This window comes from Schistocerca gregaria, chromosome 10, assembly GCF_023897955.1.
Source record: "Schistocerca gregaria isolate iqSchGreg1 chromosome 10, iqSchGreg1.2, whole genome shotgun sequence".
In the NCBI taxonomy this organism is placed as follows: Eukaryota; Metazoa; Arthropoda; class Insecta; order Orthoptera; family Acrididae; genus Schistocerca; species Schistocerca gregaria.
Window position 1 is genome coordinate 24060006 of NC_064929.1, and position 22727 is coordinate 24082732.

The window sequence follows — 22727 nt, forward strand, 5'->3', positions numbered from 1 at the left end:
ATCTTCCTAGACACATCTGCTGGTTGTGAATTATTCCACTTGCATGGCAAGGTGCGCATGTAGGTGTGTTAAAAATTCTGGAGGCATTGGGTATTGATCCCAGTACCTCTCGCATACTAAGCGAGCGCTCTACCATCTGAGCTACGCCCGCCCCCTCCGAAGGCTAATGGTGCTACATACAGCCATATAGACGACACAGACCCTTGCACTCCCATTATTCAGCAGACAAACACTACTCTCTATGTATCCCTTAGGGTGTCTTTCAGGTTTCGTGCATTCTGTATCGAATCGTAGTTGGCCACAATGAAAGTGGCACGTATAACGTCGAAAATAGAATTCGGACACCGCTCTGAGTAAGACCAACGTGTTGTCCACCCTCTAGACTTCAATGAGGTTAAGCCGCGATACCTAAGACAGATCTGCACTCGATGACACCTCGATAACAGCCGGTCCCCACACTTACATCTTGCTCTCCTTACGTCAGTATACATCATATCAGTCTGTGACGCTGGCTTTGCAACATCTTGCGTGCCTTTAGGTTCGCCGCGACCAACACTTACCATGCACTGACCACAAAAAGTGGAGGCGCCGAAGCTTGAACCCTGGACCTTTTACATGCCAAGCGAATGCTCGACCAACTGAGCTACGCCCCATGCACGAGCAAACTGCGCTATTCCCCATTCTTTGCGACTCAGATGCGCACGGACACGATAATTGGTTGGCTTGTAGCGGTGAAGGGAGCAGAGTACAAAGGCTCGGACCCGTTCATATACACAAAAGTTCCAAGTAGTTTCGATGCTCTGGTATTACAAATGCAAATTCCGTCTGTTTTTAACGTCTTAAATTGAAAGAGCCATCACAAATTGCTCCGTTTTCACTCCTTGTCGACAATCATACAGCACCTGAGGTAACAAACACATCTCGAGCCCCATTGTGCACTCCATTATTCATGCCAACTCAGTGCCTCGCTCTTTACTACTGTGTACCAATCTTGTCGTCCAACTGCAAAACACTGGGCCGCAACAAGTTTCCGCGTCTCCATTGCATTGCGCATACTACGAAACGCTCCCCAAACTTGGCACTCACCCTCGCAGCCGACTTTTCCGACTTTCCACGACGCCCACGCTAGTTACAGCATTATTTATAGTTCGACGTCGCGTCAAAGCGAATGAGCACATTTCGCCTACGGCTTAGGCCGCCCTCCTAGTGTGGCTGCTCGGTGTCTGCAGGCAGCGAGGGTCTGCAAGCTTCCTGTGTTCGCACCTATGTCACCTGTGCTTGCTTGTCAGAGACAGACTATCGCAAAACATACAACTCACTCCATGAATTGATTGCTACGGCATCTGTTATCAGCAGTCACAACTAGCAACACCAGTAGCAGCTGACTGCACGCAAAGAATAGGAATGTGCAGTGGGATTTACTTTAACTCAGCGCAAGGCAGATCTTTCCGACATAGGCTTGAGAATCTTACGGGAACACTTGTACTGTTTCTAAATTAACTGTAGGCGTGGGAGGAGGGTGCTTCCTGCGCACTAATAATAGCACGCTTGTCAATTGTGGATGCTAATCATTCGCTTGTATCTTCCTAGACACATCTGCTGGTTGTGAATTATTCCACTTGCATGGCAAGGTGCGCTTGTAGGTGTGTTAAAGATTCTGGAGGCACTGGGTATTGATCCCAGTACCTCTCGCATACTAAGCGAGCGCTCTACCATCTGAGCTACGCCCGCCCCCCCAAAGACTAATGGTTCTACATACAGCCATATAGACGACACAGACCCTTGCACTCCCATTATTCAGCAGACAAACACTACTCTCTATGTATCCGTTAGGGTGTCTTTCAGGTTTCGTGCATTCTGTATCGAATCGTAGTTGGCCACAATGAAAGTGGCACGTATAACGTCGAAAATAGAATTCGGACACCGCTCTGAGTAAGACCAACGTGTTGTCCACCCTCTAGACTTCAATGAGGTTAAGCCGCGATACCTAAGACAGATCTGCACTCGATGACACCTCGATAACAGCCGGTCCCCACACTTACATCTTGCTCTCCTTACGTCAGTATACATCATATCAGTCTGTGACGCTGGCTTTGCAACATCTGCGTGCCTTTAGGTTCGCCGCGACCAAAACTTACCATGCACTGACCACAAAAAATGGAGCCGCCGCGGCTTGAACCCTGGACCTTTCACATGCCAAGCGAACGCTCTACCAACTGAGCTACGCCCCATGCACGAGCAAATTGCGCTATTCCCCATTCTTTGCGACTCAGATGCGCACTGACACGATGGTTGGTTGGTTTGTAGCGGTGAAGAGATCAGAGTACAAAGGCGCGGACCCGTTCATATACACAAAAGTTCCAAGTAGATTCGATGCTCTGGTATTACAAATGCAAATTCCGTCTGTTTTTAACGTCTTAAATTGAAAGAGCCGTCACAAATTGCTCCGTTTTCACTCCTTGTCGACAATCATTCAGCACCTGAGGTAACAAACACATCTCGAGCCCCGTTGTGCACTCCATTATTCATGCCAACTCAGTGCCTCGCTCTTTACTACTGTGTACCAATCTTGTCGTCCAACTGCAAAACACTGGGCCACAACAAGTTTCCGCGTCTCCATTGCACTGCGCATACTACGAAACGCTCCCCAAAGTTGGCACTCACCCTCGCAGCCGACTTTTCCGACTTTCCACGACGCTCACGCTAGTGACAGCATTATTTATAGTTCGACGTCGCGCCAAAGCGAATGAGCACATTGCGCCTACGGCTTAGGCCGCCCTCCTAGTGTGGCTGCTCGCTGTCTGCAGGCAGCGAGGGTCTGCAAGCTTCCTGTGTTCGCACCTATGTCACCTGTGCTTGCTTGTCAGAGACAGACTATCGCAAAACATACAACTCACTCCATGAATTGATTGCTACGGCATCTGTTATCAGCAGTCACAACTAGCAACACCAGTAGCAGCTGACTGCACGCAAAGAATAGGAATGTGCAGTGGGATTTACGTGTACTCAGCGCAAGGCAGATCTTTCCGACATAGGCTTGAGAATCTTACGGGAACACTTGTACTGTTTCTAAATTAAGTGTAGGCGTGGGAGGAGGGTGTTTCCTGCGCACTAATAACAGCCCGCTTGTCAATTGTGGATGCTAATCATTCGCTTGTATCTTCCTAGACACATCGGCTGATTGTGAATTATTCCACTTGCATGGCAAGGTGCGCTTCTAGGTGTGTTAAAAATTCTGGAGGCACTGGGTATTGATCCCAGTACCTCTCGCATACTAAGCGAGCGCTCTACCATCTGAGCTACGCCCGCAAACCCAGAGACTTACGGTGCTACATACAGCCATATAGACGACACAGACCCTTGCACTCCCATTATTCAGCAGACAAACACTACTCTCTATGTATCCGTTAGGGTGTCTTTCAGGTTTCGTGCATTCTGTATCGAATCGTAGTTGGCCACAATGAAAGTGGCACGTATAACGTCGAAAATAGAATTCGGACACCGCTCTGAGTAAGACCAACATGTTGTCCACCCTCTAGACTTCAATGAGGTTAAGCCGCGATACATAAGACAGATCTGCACTCGATTACACCTCGATAACAGCCGGTCCCCACACTTACATCTTGCTCTCCTTACGTCAGTATACATCATATCAGTCTGTGACGCTGGCTTTGCAACATCTTGCGTGCCTTTAGGTTCGCCGCGACCAAAACTTACCATGCACTGACCACAAAAAATGAAGCCGCCGTGGCTTGAACCCTGCACCTTTCACATGCCAAGCAGACGCTCTACCAACTGAGCTACGCCCCATGCACGAGCAAACTGCGCTATTCCCCATTCTTTGCGACTCAGATGCGCACTGACACGATGGTTGGTTGGTTTGTAGCGGTGAAGGGAGCAGAGTACAAAGGCGCGGACCCGTTCATATACACAAAAGTTCCAAGTAGTTTCGATGCTCTGGTATTACAAATGCAAATTCCGTCTGTTTTTAACGTCTTAAATTGAAAGAGCCGTCACAAATTGCTCCGTTTTCACTCCTTGTCGACAATCATACAGCACCTGAGGTAACAAAAACATCTCCAGCCCCGTTGTGCACTCCATTATTCATGCCAACTCAGTGCCTCGCTCTTTACTACTGTGTACCAATCTTGTCGTCCAACTGCAAAACACTGGGCCACAACAAGTTTCCGCGTCTCCATTGCACTGCGCATACTACGAAACGCTCCCCAAAGTTAGCACTCACCCTCGCAGCCGACTTTTCCGACTTTCCACGACGCTCACGCTAGTGACAGCATTATTTATAGTTCGACGTCACGCCAAAGCGAATGAGCACATATCGCCTACGGCGTAGGCCGCCCTCCTAGTGTGGCTGCTCGGTGTCTGAAGGCAGCGAGGGTCTGCAAGCTTCCTGTGTTCGCACCTATGTCACCTGTGCTTGCTTGTCAGAGACAGACTATCGCAAAACATACAACTCACTCCATGAATTGATTGCTACGGCATCTGTTATCAGCAGTCACAACTAGCAACACCAGTAGCAGCTGACTGCACGCAAAGAATAGGAATGTGCAGTGGGATTTACGTGAACTCGGCGCAAGGCAGATCTTTCCGACATAGGCTTGAGAATCTTACGGGAACACTTGTACTGTTTCTAAATTAAGTGTAGGCGTGGGAGGAGGGTGCTTCCTGCTCACTAATAACACCACGCTTGTCAATTGTGGATGCTAATCATTCGCTTGTATCTTCCTAGACACATCTGCTGGTTGTGAATTATTCCTCTTGCATGGCAAGGTGCGCATTTAGGTGTGTTAAAAATTCTGGAGGCACTGGGTATTGATCCCAGTACCTCTCGCATACTAAGCGAGCGCTCTACCATCTGAGCTACGCCCGCCCCGAAGACTCAAGGTGCTACATACAGCCATATAGACGACACAGACCCTTGCACTCCCATTATTCAGCAGACAAACACTACTCTCTATGTATCCGTTAGGGTGTCTTTCAGGTTTCGTGCATTCTGTATCGAATCGTAGTTGGCCACAATGAAAGTGGCACGTATAACGTCGAAAATAGAATTCGGACACCGCTCTGAGTAAGACCAACGTGTTGTCCACCCTCTAGACTTCAATGAGGTTAATCCGCGATACCTAAGACAGATCTGCACTCGATGACACCTCGATAACAGCCGGTCCCCACACTTACATCTTGCTCTCCTTACGTCAGTATACATCATATCAGTCTGTGACGCTGGCTTTGCAACATCTTGCGTGTCTTTAGGTTCGCCGCGACCAACACTTACCATGCACTCACCACAAAAAATGGAGGCGCCGCGGCTTGAACCCTGGACCTTTCACCTGCCAACCGAACGCTCTACCAACTGAGCTACGCCCCATGCAGGAGCAAACTGCGCTATTCCCCATTCTTTGCGACTCAGATGCGCACGGACACGATGGTTGGTTGGTTTGTAGCGGTGAAGGGAGCAGAGTACAAAGGCGCGGACCCGTTCATATACGCAAAAGTTCCAAGTAGTTTCGATGCTCTGGTATTACAAATGCAAATTCCGTCTGTTTTTAACGTCTTAAATTGAAAGAGCCGTCACAAATTGCTCCGTTTTCACTCCTTGTCGACAATCATACAGCACCTGAGGTAACAAACGCATCTCGAGCCCCATTGTGCACTCCATTATTCATGCCAACTCAGTGCCTCGCTCGTTACTACTGTGTACCATTCTTGTCGTCCAACTGCAAAACACTGGGCCACAACAAGTTTCCGCGTCTCCATTGCACTGCGCATACTACGAAACGCTCCCCAAACTTGGCACTCACCCTCGCAGCCGACTTTTCCGACTTTCCAAACGCTCACGCTAGTGACAGCATTATTTATAGTTCGACGTCTCGCCAAAGCGAATGAGCACATTTCGCCAAGGGCTTAGGCCGCCCTCCTAGTGTGGCTGCTCGGTGTCTGCAGGCAGCGAGGGTCTGCAAGCTTCCTGTGTTCGCACCTATGTCACCTGTGCTTGCTTGTCAGAGACAGACTATCGCAAAACATACAACTCACTCCATGAATTGATTGCTACGGCATCTGTTATCAGCAGTCACAACTAGCAACACCAGTAGCAGCTGACTGCACGCAAAGAATAGGAATGTGCAGTGGGATTTACGTGAACTCAGCGCAAGGCAGATCTTTCCGACATAGGCTTCAGAAGTGTAGGCGTGGGAGGAGGGTGCTTCCTGCGCACTAATAACAGCACGCTTGTCAATTGTGGATGCTAATCATTCGCTTGTATCTTCCTAGACACATCTGCTGGTTGTGAATTATTCCACTTGCATGGCAAGGTGCGCATGTAGGTGTGTTAAAAATTCTGGAGGCACTGGGTATTGATCCCAGTGCCTCTCGCATACTAAGCGAGCGCTCTACCATCTGAGCTACGCCCGCCCACTTCGAAGACTAATGGTGCTACATACAGCCATATAGACGACACAGACCCTTGCACTCCCATTATTCAGCAGACAAACACTACTCTCTATGTATCCGTTAGGGTGTCTTTCAGGTTTCGTGCATTCTGTATCGAATCGTAGTTGGCCACAATGAAAGTGGCACGTATAACGTCGAAAATAGAATTCGGACACCGCTCTGAGTAAGACCAACACGTCCACCCTCTAGACTTCAATGAGGTTAAGCCGCGATACCTAAGACAGATCTGCACTCGATGACACCTCGATAACAGCCGGTCCCCACACTTACATCTTGCTCTCCTTACGTCAGTATACATCATATCAGTCTGTGACGCTGGCTTTGCAACATCTTGCGTGCCTTTAGGTTCGCCGCGACCAACACTTACCATGCACTGACTACAAAAAATTGAGGCGCCGCGGCTTGAACCCTGGACCTTTCACATGCCAAGCGAACGCTCTACCAACTGAGCTACGCCCCATGCACGAGCAAACTGCGCTATTCCCCATTCTTTGCGACTCAGATGCGCACGGACACGATGGTTGGTTGGTTTGTAGCGGTGAAGGGAGCAGAGTACAAAGGCGCGGACCCGTTCATATACACCAAAGTTCCAAGTAGTTTCCATGCTCTGGTATTACAAATGCAAATTCCGTCTGTATTTAACGTCTTAAATTGAAAGAGCCGTCACAAATTGCTCCGTTTTCACTCCTTGTCGACAATCATACAGCACCTGAGGTAACAAACACATCTCGAGCCCCATTGTGCACTCCATTATTCATGCCAACTCAGTGCCTCGCTCTTTACTACTGTGTACCAATCTTGTCGTCCAACTGCAAAACACTGGGCCACAACAAGTTTCCGTGTCTCCATTGCACTGCGCATACTACGAAACGCTCCCCAAACTTGGCACTCACCCTCGCAGCCGACTTTTCCGACTTTCCACGACGCTCACGCTAGTGACAGTATTATTTATATTTCGACGTCGCGCCAAAGCGAATGAGCACATTTCGCCTACGGCTTAGGCCACCCTCCTAGTGTGGCTGCTCGGTGTCTGCAGGCATCGAGGGTCTGCAAGCTTCCTGTGTTCGCACCTATGTCACCTGTGCTTGCTTGTCAGAGACAGACTATCGCAAAACATACAACTCACTCCATGAATTGATTGCTACGGCATCTGTTATCAGCAGTCACAACTAGCAACACCAGTAGCAGCTGACTGCACGCAAAGAATAGGAATGTGCAGTGGGATTTACGTGAACTCGGCGCAAGGCAGATCTTTCCATCATAGGCTTGAGAAGTGTAGGCGTGGGAGGAGGGTGCTTCCTGCGCACTAATAACAGCACGCTTGTCAATTGTGGATGCTAATCATTCGCTTGTATCTTCCTAGACACATCTGCTGGTTGTGAATTATTCCACTTGCATGGCAAGGTGCGCATGTAGGTGTGTTAAAAATTCTGGAGGCACTGGGTATTGATCCCAGTGCCTCTCGCATACTAAGCGAGCGCTCTACCATCTGAGGTACGCAGGCCCCCCCGAAGACTAATGGTGCTACATACAGCCATATAGACGACACAGACCCTTGCACTCATATTATTCAGCAGACAAACACTACTCTCTATGTATCCGTTAGGGTGTCTTTCAGGTTTCGTGCATTCTGTATCGAATCGTAGTTGGCCACAATGAAAGTGGCACGTATAACGTCGAAAATAGAATTCGGACACCGCTCTGAGTAAGACCAACGTGTTGTCCACCCTGTAGACTTCAATGAGGTTAAGCCGCGATACCTAAGACAGATCTGCACTCGAAGACACCTCGATAACAGCCGGTCCCCACACTTACATCTTGCTCTCCTTACGTCAGTATACATCATATCAGTCTGTGACGCTGGCTTTGCAACATCTTGTGTGCCTTTAGGTTCGCCGCGACCAACACTTACCATAAAAAATGGAGGCGCCAGGGCTTGAACCCTGGACCTTTCACATGCCATGCGAACGCTCTACCAACTGAGCTACGCCCCATGCACGACCAAACTGCGCTGTTCCCCATTCTTTGCGACTCAGATTCGCACGGACACGATGGGTGGTTGGTCTGTAGCGGTGAAGGGAGCAGAGTACAAAGGCGCGGACCCGTTCATATACACAAAAGTTCCAAGTAGTTTCCATGCTCTGGTATTACAAATGCAAATTCCGTCTGTTTTTAACGTCTTAAATTGAAAGAGACGTCACAAATTGCTCCGTTTTCACTCCTTGTCGACAATCATACAGCACCTGAGGTAACAAACACATCTCGAGCCCCATTGTGCACTCCATTATTCATGCCAACTCAGTGCCTCGCTCGTTACTACTGTGTACCATTCTTGTCGTCCAACTGCAAAACACTGGGCCACAACAAGTTTCCGCGTCTCCATTGCACTGCGCATACTACGAAACGCTCCCCAAACTTGGCACTCACCCTCGCAGCCGACTTTTGCGACTTTCCAAAGGCTCACGCTAGTGACAGCATTATTTATAGTTCGACGTCTCGCCAAAGCGAATGAGCACATTTCGCCAACGGCTTAGGCCGCCCTCCTAGTGTGGCTGCTCCGTGTCTGCAGGCAGCGAGGGTCTGCAAGCTTCCTGTGTTCGCACCTATGTCACCTGTGCTTGCTTGTCAGAGACAGACAATCGCAAAACATACAACTCACTCCATGAATTGATTGCTACGGCATCTTTTATCAGCAGTCACAACTAGCAACACCAGTAGCAGCTGACTGCACGCAAAGAATAGGAATGTGCAGTGGGATTTACGTGAACTCAGCGCAAGGCAGATCTTTCCGACATGGGCTTGAGAATCTTACGGGAACACTTGTACTGTTTCTAAATTAAGTGTAGGCGTGGGAGGAGGGTGCTTCCTGCGCACTATAACAGCACGCTTGTCAATTGTGGATGCTAATCATTCGCTTGTATCTTCCTAGACACATCTGCTGGTTGTGAATTATTCCACTTGCATGGCAAGGTGCGCATGTAGGTGTGTTAAAAATTCTGGAGGCACTGGGTATTGATCCCAGTACCTCTCGCATACTAAGCGAGCGCTCTACCATCTAAGCTACACAGGCCCCCCCGAAGACTAATGGTGCTACATACAGCCATATAGACGACACAGACCCTTGCACTCCCATTATTCAGCAGACAAACACTACTCTCTATGTATCCGTTAGCGTGTCTTTCAGGTTTCGTGCATTCTGTATCGAATCGTAGTTGGCCACAATGAAAGTGGCACGTATAACGTCGAAAATAGAATTCGGACACCGCTCTGAGTAAGACCAACGTGTTGTTCACCCTCTAGACTTCAATGAGGTTAAGCCGCGATACCTAAGACAGATCTGCACTCGATGACACCTCGATAACAGCCGGTCCCCACACTTACATCTTGCTCTCCTTACGTCAGTATACATCATATCAGTCTGTGACGCTGGCTTTGCAACATCTTGCGTGCCTTTAGGTTCGCCGCGACCAACACTTACCATGCACTGACTACAAAAAATTGAGGCGCCGTGGCTTGAACCCTGGACCTTTCACATGCCAAGCGAACGCTCTACCATCTGAGCTACGCCCGCCCCCCCGAAGACTAATGGTGCTACATACAGCCATATAGACGACACAGACCCTTGCACTCCCATTATTCAGCAGACAAACACTACTCTCTATGTATCCGTTATGGTGTCTTTCAGGTTTCGTGCATTCTGTATCGAATCGTAGTTGGCCACAATGAAAGTGGCACGTATAACGTCGAAAATAGAATTCGGACACCGCTCTGAGTAAGACCAACGTGTTGTCCACCCTCTAGACTTCAATGTGGTTAAGCCGCGATACCTATGACAGATGACACCTCGATAACAGCCGGTCCACACACTTACATCTTGCTATCCTTACGTCAGTATACATCATATCAGTCTGTGACGCTGGCTTTGCAACATCTTGCGTGCCTTTAGGTTCGCCGCGACCAACACTTACCATGCACTGACTACAAAAAATGGAGGCGCCGCGGCTTGAACCCTGGACTTTCCACATGCCACGCGAACGCTCTACCAACTGAGCTACGCCCTATGCACGAGCAAACTGCGCTATTCCCAATTCTTTGCGACTCAGATGCGCACGGACACGATGGTTGGTTGGTTTGTAGCGGTGAAGGGAGCAGAGTACAAAGGCGCGGACCCGTTCATATACACAAAAGTTCCAAGTAGTTTCCATGCTCTGGTATTACAAATGCAAATTCCGTCTGTTTTTAACGTCTTAAATTGAAAGAGCCGTCACAAATTGCTCCGTTTTCACTCCTTGTCGACAATCATACAGCACCTGAGGTAACAAACACATCTCGAGCCCCATTGTGCACTCCATTATTCATGCCAACTCAGTGCCTCGCTCTTTACTCCTGTGTACCAATCTTGTCGTCCAACTGCAACACACTGGGCCACAACAAGTTTCCGCGTCTCCATTGCACTGCGCATACTACGAAACGCTCCCCAAACTTGGCACTCACCCTCGCAGCCGACTTTTCCGACTTTCTACGACGCTCAGGCTAGTGACAGCATTATTTATAGTTCGACGTCGCGCCAAAGCGAATGAGCACATTTCGCCTACGGCTTAGGCCGCCCTCCTAGTGTGGCTGCTCGGTGTCTGCAGGCAGCGAGGGTCTGCAAGCTTCCTGTGTTCGCACCTATGTCACCTGTGCTTGCTTGTCAGAGACAGACTATCGCAAAACATACAACTCACTCCATGAATTGATTGCTACGGCATCTGTTATCAGCAGTCACAACTAGCAACACCAGTAGCAGCTGACTGCACGCAAAGAATAGGAATGTGCAGTGGGATTTACGTGAACTCGGCGCAAGGCAGATCTTTCCGACATAGGCTTGAGAATCTTACGGGAACACTTGTACTGTTTCTAAATTAAGTGTAGGCGTGGGAGGAGGGTGCTTCCTGCACACTAATAACAGCACGCTTGTCAATTGTGGATGCTAATCATTCGCTTGTATCTTCCTAGACACATCGGCTGGTTGTGAATTATTCCACTTGCATGGCAAGGTGCGCATGTAGGTGTGTTAAAAATTCTGCAGGCACCGGGTAATGATCCCAGTTCCTCTCGCATACTAAGCGAGCGCTCTACCATCTGAGCTACGCAGGCCCCCCCGAAGACTAATCGTGCTACATACAGCCATATAGACGACACAGACCCTTGCACTCCCATTATTCAGCAGACAAACACTACTCTCTATGTATCCGTTATGGTGTCTTTCAGGTTTCGTGCATTCTGTATCGAATCGTAGTTGGCCACAATGAAAGTGGCACGTATAACGTCGAAAATAGAATTCGGACACCGCTCTGAGTAAGACCAACGTGTTGTCCACCCTCTAGACTTCAATGAGGTTAAGCCGCGATACCTAAGACAGATGACACCTCGATAACAGCCGGTCCACACACTTACATCTTGCTCTCCTTACGTCAGTATACATCATATCAGTCTGTGACGCTGGCTTTGCAACATCTTGCGTGCCTTTAGGTTCGCCGCGACCAACACTTACCATGCACTGACTACAAAAAATGGAGGCGCCGCGGCTTGAACCCTGGACCTTTCACATGCAAAGCGAACGCTCTACCAACTGAGCTACGCCCCATGCACGAGCAAACTGCGCTATTCCCCGTTCTTTGCGACTCAGATGCGCACGGACACGATGGTTGGTTGGTTTGTAGCGGTGAAGGGAGCAGAGTACAAAGGCGCGGACCCGTTCATATACACAAAAGTCCCAAGTAGTTTCCATGCTCTGGTATTACAAATGCAAATTCCGTCTGTTTTTAACGTCTTAAATTGAAAGAGCCGTCACAAATTGCTCCGTTTTCACTCCTTGTCGACAATCATACAGCACCTGAGGTAACAAACACATCTCGAGCCCCATTGTGCACTCCATTATTCGTGCCAACTCAGTGCCTCGCTCTTTACTACTGTGTACCAATCTTGTCGTCCAACTGCAAAACACTGGGCCACAACAAGTTTCCGCGTCTCCATTGCACTGCGCATACTACGAAACGCTCCCCAAACTTGGCACTCACCCTCGCAGCCGACTTTTCCGACTTTCCACGACGCTCACGCTAGTGACAGCATTATTTATAGTACGACGTCGCGCCAAAGCGAATGAGCACATTTCGCCTACGGCTTAGGCCGCCCTCCTAGTGTGGCTGCTCGGTGTCTGCAGGCAGCGAGGGTCTGCAAGCTTCCTGTGTTCGCACCTATGTCACCTGTGCTTGCTTGTCAGAGACAGACTATCGCAAAACATACAACTCACCCCATGAATTGATTGCTACGGCATCTGTTATCAGCAGTCACAACTAGCAACACCAGTAGCAGCTGACTGCACGCAAAGAATAGGAATGTGCAGTGGGATTTACGTGAACTCAGCGCAAGGCAGATCTTTCCGACATAGGCTTGAGAATCTTACGGGAACACTTGTACTGTTTCTAAATTAAGTGTAGGCGTGGGAGGAGGGTGCTTCCTGCGCACTAATAACAGCACGCTCGTCAATTGTGGATGCTAATCATTCGCTTGTATCTTCCTAGACACATCGGCTGGTTGTGAATTATTCCACTTGCTTGGCAAGGTGCGCATGTAGGTGTGTTAAAAATTGTGGAGGCACTGGGTATTGATCCCAGTACCTCTCGCATACTAAGCGAGCGCTCTACCATCTGAGCTACGCCCGCCCCCCCGAAGACTAATGCTGCTACATACAGCCATATAGACGACACAGACCCTTGCACTCCCATTATTCAGCAGACAAACACTACTCTCTATGTATCCGTTAGGGTGTCTTTCAGGTTTCGTGCATTCTGTATCGAATCGTAGTTGGCCACAATGAAAGTGGCACGTATAACGTCGAAAATAGAATTCGGACACCGCTCTGAGTAAGACCAACGTGTTGTCCACCCTCTAGACTTCAATGAGGTTAAGCCGCGATACCTAAGACAGATGACACCTCGATAACAACCGGTCCCCACACTTACATCTTGCTCTCCTTACGTCAGTATACATCATATTAGTCTGTGACGCTGGCTTTGCAACATCTTGCGTGCCTTTAGGTTCGCCGCGACCAAAACTTACCATGCACTGACTACAAAAAATGGAGGCGCCGCGGCTTGAAACCTGCCAAGCGAACGCTCTACCAACTTAGCTACGCCCCATGCACGAGCAAACTGCGCTATTCCCCATTCTTTGCGACTCACATGCGCACGGACACGATGGTTGGTTGGTTTGTAGCGGTGAAGGGAGCAGAGTACAAAGGCGCGGACCCGTTCATATACACAAAAGTTCCAAGTAGTTTCGATGCTCTGGTATTACAAATGCAAATTCCGTCTGTTTTTAACGTCTTAAATTGAAAGAGCCGTCACAAATTGCTCCGTTTTCACTCCTTGTCGACAATCATACAGCACCTGAGGTAACAAACACATCTCGAGCCCCATTGTGCACTCCATTATTCATGCCAACTCAGTGCCTCGCTCTTCACTACTGTGTACCAATCTTGTCGTCCAACTGCAAAACACTGGGCCACAACAAGTTTCCGCGTCTCCATTGCACTGCGTATACTACGAAACGCTCCCCAAACTTGGCACTCACCCTCGCAGCCGACTTTTCCGACTTTCCACGACGCTCACGCTAGTGACAGCATTATTTATAGTTCGGCGTCGCGCCAAAGCGAATGAGCACATTTCGCCTACGGCCTAGGCCGCCCTCCTAGTGTGGCTGCTCGGTGTCTGCAGGCAGCGAGGGTCTGCAAGCTTCCTGTGTTCGCACCTATGTCACCTGTGCTTGCTTGTCAGAGACAGACAATCGCAAAACATACAACTCACTCCATGAATTGATTTCTACGGCATCTGTTATCAGCAGTCACAACTAGCAACACCAGTAGCAGCTGACTGCACGCAAAGAATAGAAATGTGCAGTGGGATTTACGTGAACTCAGCGCAAGGCAGATCTTTCCGACATAGGCTTGAGAATCTTACGGGAACACTTGTACTGTTTCTAAATTAAGTGTAGGCGTGGGAGGAGGGTGCTTCCTGCGCACTAATAACAGCACGCATGTCAATTGTGGATGTTAATCATTCGCTTGTATCTTCCTAGACACATCTGCTGGTTGTGAATTATTCCACTTGCATGGCAAGGTGCGCATGTCCGTGTGTTAAAAATTCTGGAGGCACTGGGTATTGATCCCAGTACCTCTCGCATACTAAGCGAGCTCTCTAACATCTGAGCTACGCCCGCCCCCCCGAAGACTAATGGTGCTACATACAGCCATATAGACGACACAGACCCTTGCACTCCCATTATTCAGCAGACAAACACTACTCTCTATGTATCCGTTATGGTGTCTTTCAGGTTTCGTGCATTCTGTATCGAATCGTAGTTGGCCACAATGAAAGTGGCACGTATAACGTCGAAAATAGAATTCGGACACCGCTCTGAGTAAGACCAACGTGTTGTCCACCCTCTAGACTTCAATGAGGTTAAGCCGCGATACCTAAGACAGATGACACCTCGATAACAGCCGGTCCACACATTTACATCTTGCTCTCCTTACGTCAGTATACATCATATCAGTCTGTGACGCTGGCTTTGCAACATCTTGCGTGCCTTTAGGTTCGCCGCGACCAACACTTACCATGCACTTACTACAAAAAATGGAGGCGCCGCGGCTTGAAACCTGGACCTTTCACATGCCAAGCGAACGCTCTACCAACAGAGCTACGCCCCATGCACGAGCAAACTGCGCTATTCCCCATTCTTTGCGACTCACATGCGCACGGACACGATGGTTGGTTGGTTTGTAGCGGTGAAGGGAGCAGAGTACAAAGGCGCGGACCCGTTCATATACACAAAAGTTCCAAGTAGTTTCGATGCTCTGGTATTACAAATGCAAATTCCGTCTGTTTTTAACGTCTTAAATTGAAAGAGCCGTCACAAATTGCTCCGTTTTCACTCCTTGTCGACAATCATACAGCACCTGAGGTAACAAACACATCTCGAGCCCCATTGTGCACTCCATTATTCATGCCAACTCAGTGCCTCGCTCTTCACTACTGTGTACCAATCTTGTCGTCCAACTGCAAAACACTGGGCCACAACAAGTTTCCGCGTCTCCATTGCACTGCGTATACTACGAAACGCTCCCCAAACTTGGCACTCACCCTCGCAGCCGACTTTTCCGACTTTCCACGACGCTCACGCTAGTGACAGCATTATTTATAGTTCGACGTCGCGCCAAAGCGAATGAGCACATTTCGCCTACGGCTTAGGCCGCCCTCCTAGTGTGGCTGCTCGGTGTCTGCAGGCAGCGAGGGTCTGCAAGCTTCCTGTGTTCGCACCTATGTCACTTGTGCTTGCTTGTCAGAGACAGACTATCGCAAAACATACAACTCACTCCATGAATTGATTTCTACGGCATCTGTTATCAGCAGTCACAACTAGCAACACCAGTAGCAGCTGACTGCACGCAAAGAATAGAAATATGCAGTGGGATTTACGTGAACTCAGCGCAAGGCAGATCTTTCCGACATAGGCTTGAGAATCTTACGGGAACACTTGTACTGTTTCTAAATTAAGTGTAGGCGTGGGAGGAGGGTGCTTCCTGCGCACTAATAACAGCACGCTTGTCAATTGTGGATGCTAATCATTCGCTTGTATCTTCCTAGACACATCTGCTGGTTGTGAATTATTCCACTTGCATGGCAAGGTGCGCATGTAGGTGTGTTAAAAATTCTGGAGGCACTGGGTATTGATCCCAGTACCTCTCGCATACTAAGCGAGCTCTCTAACATCTGAGCTACGCCCGCCCCCCCGAAGACTAATGGTGCTACATACAGCCATATAGACGAAACAGACCCTTGCACTCCCATTACTCAGCAGACAAACACTACTCTCTATGTATCCGTTAGGGTGTCTTTCAGGTTTCGTGCATTCTGTATCGAATCGTAGTTGGCCACAATGAAAGTGGCACGTATAACGTCGAAAATAGAATTCGGACACCGCTCTGAGTAAGACCAACGTGTTGTCCACCCTCTAGACTTCAATGAGGTTAAGCCGCGATACCTAAGACAGATGACACCTCGATAACAGCCGGTCCACACACTTACATCTTGCTCTCCTTACGTCAGTATACATCATATCAGTCTGTGACGCTGGCTTTGCAACATCTTGCGTGCCTTTAGGTTCGCCGCGACCAACACTTACCATGCACTGACTACAAAAAATGGAGGCGCCGCGGCTTGAAACCTGGACCTTTCACATGCCAAGCGAACGCTCTACCAACTGAGCTACGCCCCATGCACGAGCAAACTGCGCTATTCCCCATTCTTTGCGACTCACATGCGCACGGACACGATGGTTGGTTGGTTTGTAGCGGTGAAGGGAGCAGAGTACAAAGGCGCGGACCCGTTCATATACACAAAAGTTCCAAGTAGTTTCGATGCTCTGGTATTACAAATGCAAATTCCGTCTGTTTTTAACGTCTTAAATTGAAAGAGCCGTCACACATTGCTCCGTTTTCACTCCTTGTCGACAATCATACAGCACCTGAGGTAACAAACACATCTCGAGCCCCATTGTGCACTCCATTATTCATGCCAACTCAGTGCCTCGCTCTTCACTACTGTGTACCAATCTTGTCGTCCAACTGCAAAACACTGGGCCACAACAAGTTTCCGCGTCTCCATTGCACTGCGTATACTACGAAACGCTCCCCAAACTTGGCACTCACCCTCGCAGCCGACTTTTACGACTTTCCACGACGCTCACGCTAGTGACAGCATTATTTATAGTTCGACGTCGCGCCAAAGCGAATGAGCACATTTCGCCTACGGCTTAGGCCGCCCTCCTAGTGTGGCTGCTCGGTGTCTGCAGGCAGCGAGGGTCTGCAAGCTTCCTGTGTTCGCACCTATGTCACCTGTGCTTGCTTGTCAGAGACAGACTATCGCAAAACATACAACTCACTCCATGAATTGATTTCTACGGCATCTGTTATCAGCAGTCACAACTAGCAACACCAGTAGCAGCTGACTGCACGCAAAGAATAGAAATGTGCAGTGGGATTTACGTGAACTCAGCGCAAGGCAGATCTTTCCGACATAGGCTTGAGAATCTTACGGGAACACTTGTACTGTTTCTAAATTAAGTGTAGGCGTGGGAGGAGGGTGCTTCCTGCGCACTAATAACAGCACGCTTGTCAATTGTGGATGCTAATCATTCGCTTGTATCTTCCTAGACACATCTGCTGGTTGTGAATTATTCCACTTGCATGGCAAGGTGCGCATGTAGGTGTGTTAAAAATTCTGGAGGCACTGGGTATTGATCCCAGTACCTCTCGCATACTAAGCGAGCTCTCTAACATCTGAGCTACGCCCGCCCCCCCGAAGACTAATGGTGCTACATACAGCCATATAGACGACACAGACCCTTGCACTCCCATTATTCAGCTGACAAACACTACTCTCTATGTATCCGTTAGGGTGTCTTTCAGGTTTCGTGCATTCTGTATCGAATCGTAGTTGGCCACAATGAAAGTGGCACGTATAACGTCGAAAATAGAATTCGGACACCGCTCTGAGTAAGACCAACGTGTTGTCCACCCTCTAGACTTCAATGAGGTTAAGCCGCGATACCTAAGACAGATGACACCTCGATAACAGCCGGTCCACACACTTACATCTTGCTCTCCTTACGTCAGTATACATCATATCAGTCTGTGACGCTGGCTTTGCAACATCTTGCGTGTCTTTAGGTTCGCCGCGACCAACACTTACCATGCACTGACTACAAAAAATGGAGGCGCCGCGGCTTGAAACCTGGACCTTTCACATGCCAAGCGAACGCTCTACCAACTGAGCTACGCCCCATGCACGAGCAAACTGCGCTATTCCCCATTCTTTGCGACTCAGATGCGCACGGACACGATGGTTGGTTGGTTTGTAGCGGTGAAGGGAGCAGAGTACAAAGGCGCGGACCCGTTCATATACACAAAAGTTCCAAGTAGTTTCGATGCTCTGGTATTACAAATGCAAATTCCGTCTGTTTTTAACGTCTTAAATTGAAAGAGCCGTCACACATTGCTCCGTTTTCACTCCTTGTCGACAATCATACAGCACCTGAGGTAACAAACACATCTCGAGCCCCATTGTGCACTCCATTATTCATGCCAACTCAGTGCCTCGCTCTTCACTACTGTGTACCAATCTTGTCGTCCAACTGCAAAACACTGGGCCACAACAAGTTTCCGCGTCTCCATTGCACTGCGTATACTACGAAACGCTCCCCAAACTTGGCACTCACCCTCGCAGCCGACTTTTACGACTTTCCACGACGCTCACGCTAGTGACAGCATTATTTATAGTTCGACGTCGCGCCAAAGCGAATGAGCACATTTCGCCTACGGCTTAGGCCGCCCTCCTAGTGTGGCTGCTCGGTGTCTGCAGGCAGCGAGGGTCTGCAAGCTTCCTGTGTTCGCACCTATGTCACCTGTGCTTGCTTGTCAGAGACAGACTATCGCAAAACATACAACTCACTCCATGAATTGATTTCTACGGCATCTGTTATCAGCAGTCACAACTAGCAACACCAGTAGCAGCTGACTGCACGCAAAGAATAGAAATGTGCAGTGGGATTTACGTGAACTCAGCGCAAGGCAGATCTTTCCGACATAGGCTTGAGAATCTTACGGGAACACTTGTACTGTTTCTAAATTAAGTGTAGGCGTGGGAGGAGGGTGCTTCCTGCGCACTAATAACAGCACGCTTGTCAATTGTGGATGCTAATCATTCGCTTGTATCTTCCTAGACACATCTGCTGGTTGTGAATTATTCCACTTGCATGGCAAGGTGCGCATGTAGGTGTGTAAAAAATTCTGGAGGCACTGGGTATTGATCCCAGTACCTCTCGAATACTAAGCGAGCGCTCTACCATCTGAGCTACGCCCGTCCCCCCGAAGACTAATGGTGCTACATACAGCCATATAGACGACACAGACCCTTGCACTCCCATTGTTCAGCAGACAAACACTACTCTCTATGTATCCGTTAGGGTGTCTTTCAGGTTTCGTGCATTCTGTATCGAATCGTAGTTGGCCACAATGAAAGTGGCACGTATAACGTCGAAAATAGAATTCGGACACCGCTCTGAGTAAGACCAACGTGTTGTCCACCCTCTAGACTTCAATGAGGTTAAGCCGCGATACCTAAGACAGATGACACCTCGATAACAACCGGTCCCCACACTTACATCTTGCTCTCCTTACGTCAGTATACATCATATTAGTCTGTGACGCTGGCTTTGCAACATCTTGCGTGCCTTTAGGTTCGCCGCGACCAACACTTACCATGCACTGACTACAAAAAATGGAGGCGCCGCGGCTTGAAACCTGGAACTTTCACATGCCAAGCGACCGCTCTACCAACTGAGCTACGCCCCATGCACGAGCAAACTGCGCTATTCCCCATTCTTTGCGACTCAGATGCGCACGGACACGATGGTTGGTTGGTTTGTAGCGGTGAAGGGAGCAGAGTACAAAGGCGCGGACCCGTTCATATACACAAAAGTTCCAAGTAGTTTCCATGCTCTGGTATTACAAATGCAAATTCCGTCTGTTTTTAACGTCTTAAATTGAAAGAGCCGTCACACATTGCTCCGTTTTCACTCCTTGTCGACAATCATACAGCACCTGAGGTAACAAACACATCTCGAGCCCCGTTGTGCACTCCATTATTCATGCCAACTCAGTGCCTCGCTCTTTACTACTGTGTACCAATCTTGTCGTCCAACTGCAAAACACTGGGCCACAACAAGTTTCCGCGTCTCCATTGCACTGCGCATACTACAAAACGCTCCCCAACTTGGCACTCACCCTCGCAGCCGACTTTTCCGACTTTCCACGACGCTCACGCTAGTGACAGCATTATTTATAGTTCGACGTCGCGCCAAAGCGAATGAGCACATTTCGCCTATGGCTTAGGCCGCCCTCCTAGTGTGGCTGCTCGGTGTCTGCAGGCAGCGAGGGTCTGCAAGCTTCCTGTGTTCGCACCTGTGTCACCTGTGCTTGCTTGTCGGAGACAGACTATCGCAAAACATACAACTCACTCCATGAATTGATTGCTACGGCATCTGTTATCAGCAGTCACAACTAGCAACACCAGTAGCAGCTGACTGCACGCAAAGAATAGGAATGTGCAGTGGGATTTACGTGAACTCAGCGCAAGGCAGATCTTTCCGACATAGGCTTGAGAATCTTACGGGAACACTTGTACTGTTTCTAAATTAAGTGTAGGCGTGGGAGGAGGGTGCTTCCTGCACACTAATAACAACACGCTTGTCAATTGTGGATGCTAATCATTCGCTTGTATCTTCCTAGACACATCTGCTGGTTGTGAATTATTCCACTCGCATGGCAAGGTGCGCATGTGGGTGTGTTAAAAATTCTGGAGGCACTGGGTATTGATCCCAGTACCTCTCGCATACTAAGCGAGCGCTCTACCATCTGAGATACGCAGGCCCCCTCAAAGACTAATGGTGCTACATACAGCCATATAGACGACACAGACCCTTGAACTCCCATTATTCAGCAGACAAACACTACTCTCTATGTATCCGTTAGGGTGTCTTTCAGGTTTCGTGCATTCTGTATCGAATCGTAGTTGGCCACAATGAAAGTGGCACGTATAACGTCGAAAATAGAATTCAGACACCGCTCTGAGTAAGACCAACGTGTTGTCCACCCTCTAGACTTCAATGAGGTTAAGCATCGATACCTAAGACAGATGACACCTCGATAACAACCGGTCCCCACACTTACATATTGCTCTCCTTACGTCAGTATACATCATATCAGTCTGTGATGCTGGCTTTGCAACATCTTGCGTGCCTTTAGGTTCGCCGCGACCAACACTTACCATGCACTGACCACAAAAAATGGAGGCGCCGCGGCTTGAGCCCTGGACCTTTCTCATGCCAAGCGAACGCTCTACCAACTGAGCTACGCCCCAGGCACGAGCAAACTGCGCTATTCCCCATTCTTTGCGACTCAGATGCGCACGGACACGATGGTTGGTTGGTTTGTAGCGGTGAAGGGAGCAGAGTACAAAGGCGCGGACCCGTTCATATACACAAAAGTTCCAAGTAGTTTCGATGCTCTGGTATTACAAATGCAAATTCCGTCTGTTTTTAACGTCTTAAATTGAAAGAGCCGTCACAAATTGCTCCGTTTTCACTCCTTGTCGACAGTCATACAGCACCTGAGGTAACAAACACATCTCGAGCCCCATTGTGCACTCCAATATTCATGCCAACTCAGTGCCTCACTCTTCACTACTGTGTACCAATCTTGTCGTCCAACTGCAAAACACTGGGCCACAACAAGATTCCGCGTCCCCATTGCACTGCGCATACTACGAAACGCTCCCCAAACTTGGCACTCACCCTCGCAGCCGACTTTTCCGACTTTCCACGACGCTCACGCTAGTGACAGCATTATTTATAGTTCGACGTCGCGCCAAAGCGAATGAGCACATTTCGCCTACGGCTTAGGCTGCCCTCCTAGTGTGGCTGCTCGGTGTCTGCAGGCAGCGAGGGTCTGCAAGCTTCCTGTGTTCGCACCTATGTCACCTGTGCTTGCTTGTCAGAGACAGACTATCGCAAAACATACAACTCAATCCATGATTTGATTGCTACGGCATCTGTTATCAGCAGTCACAACTAGCAACACCAGTAGCAGCTGACTGCACGCAAAGAATAGGAATGTGCAGTGGGATTTACGTGAACTCAGCGCAAGGCAGATCTTTCCGACATAGGCTTGAGAATCTTACGGGAACACTTGTACTGTTTCTAAATTAAGTGTAGGCGTGGGAGGAGGGTGCTTCCTGCGCACTAATAACAGCACGCTCGTCAATTGTGGATGCTAATCATTCGCTTGTATCTTCCTAGACACATCTGCTGGTTGTGAATTATTCCACTTGCATGGCAAGGCGCGCATGTAGGTGTGTTAAAAATTCTGGAGGCACTGGGTATTGATCCCAGTACCTCTCGCATACTAAGCGAGCACTCTACCATCTGAGTTACGCAGGCCCCCCTGAAGACTAATGGTGCTGCATACAGCCATATAGACGACACAGACCCTTGCACTCCCATTATTCAGCAGACAAACACTACTCTCTATGTATCCGTTAGGGTGTCTTTCAGGTTTCGTGCATTCTGTATCGAATCGTAGTTGGCCACAATGAAAG

The 22727-nt window shown here is 49.0% G+C and overlaps 1 non-coding gene across 1 annotated transcript; it reads right to left on the minus strand.

The window, feature by feature from the left end:
• Nucleotides 1-6855: 6855 nt before the first annotated feature.
• On the minus strand, nt 6856-6928 carry Trnaa-ggc (transfer RNA alanine (anticodon GGC)). Its single transcript has one exon. It is a non-coding gene; the product is annotated as a tRNA-Ala (tRNA).
• Between the last annotated feature and the right edge of the window lie 15799 nt (nt 6929-22727).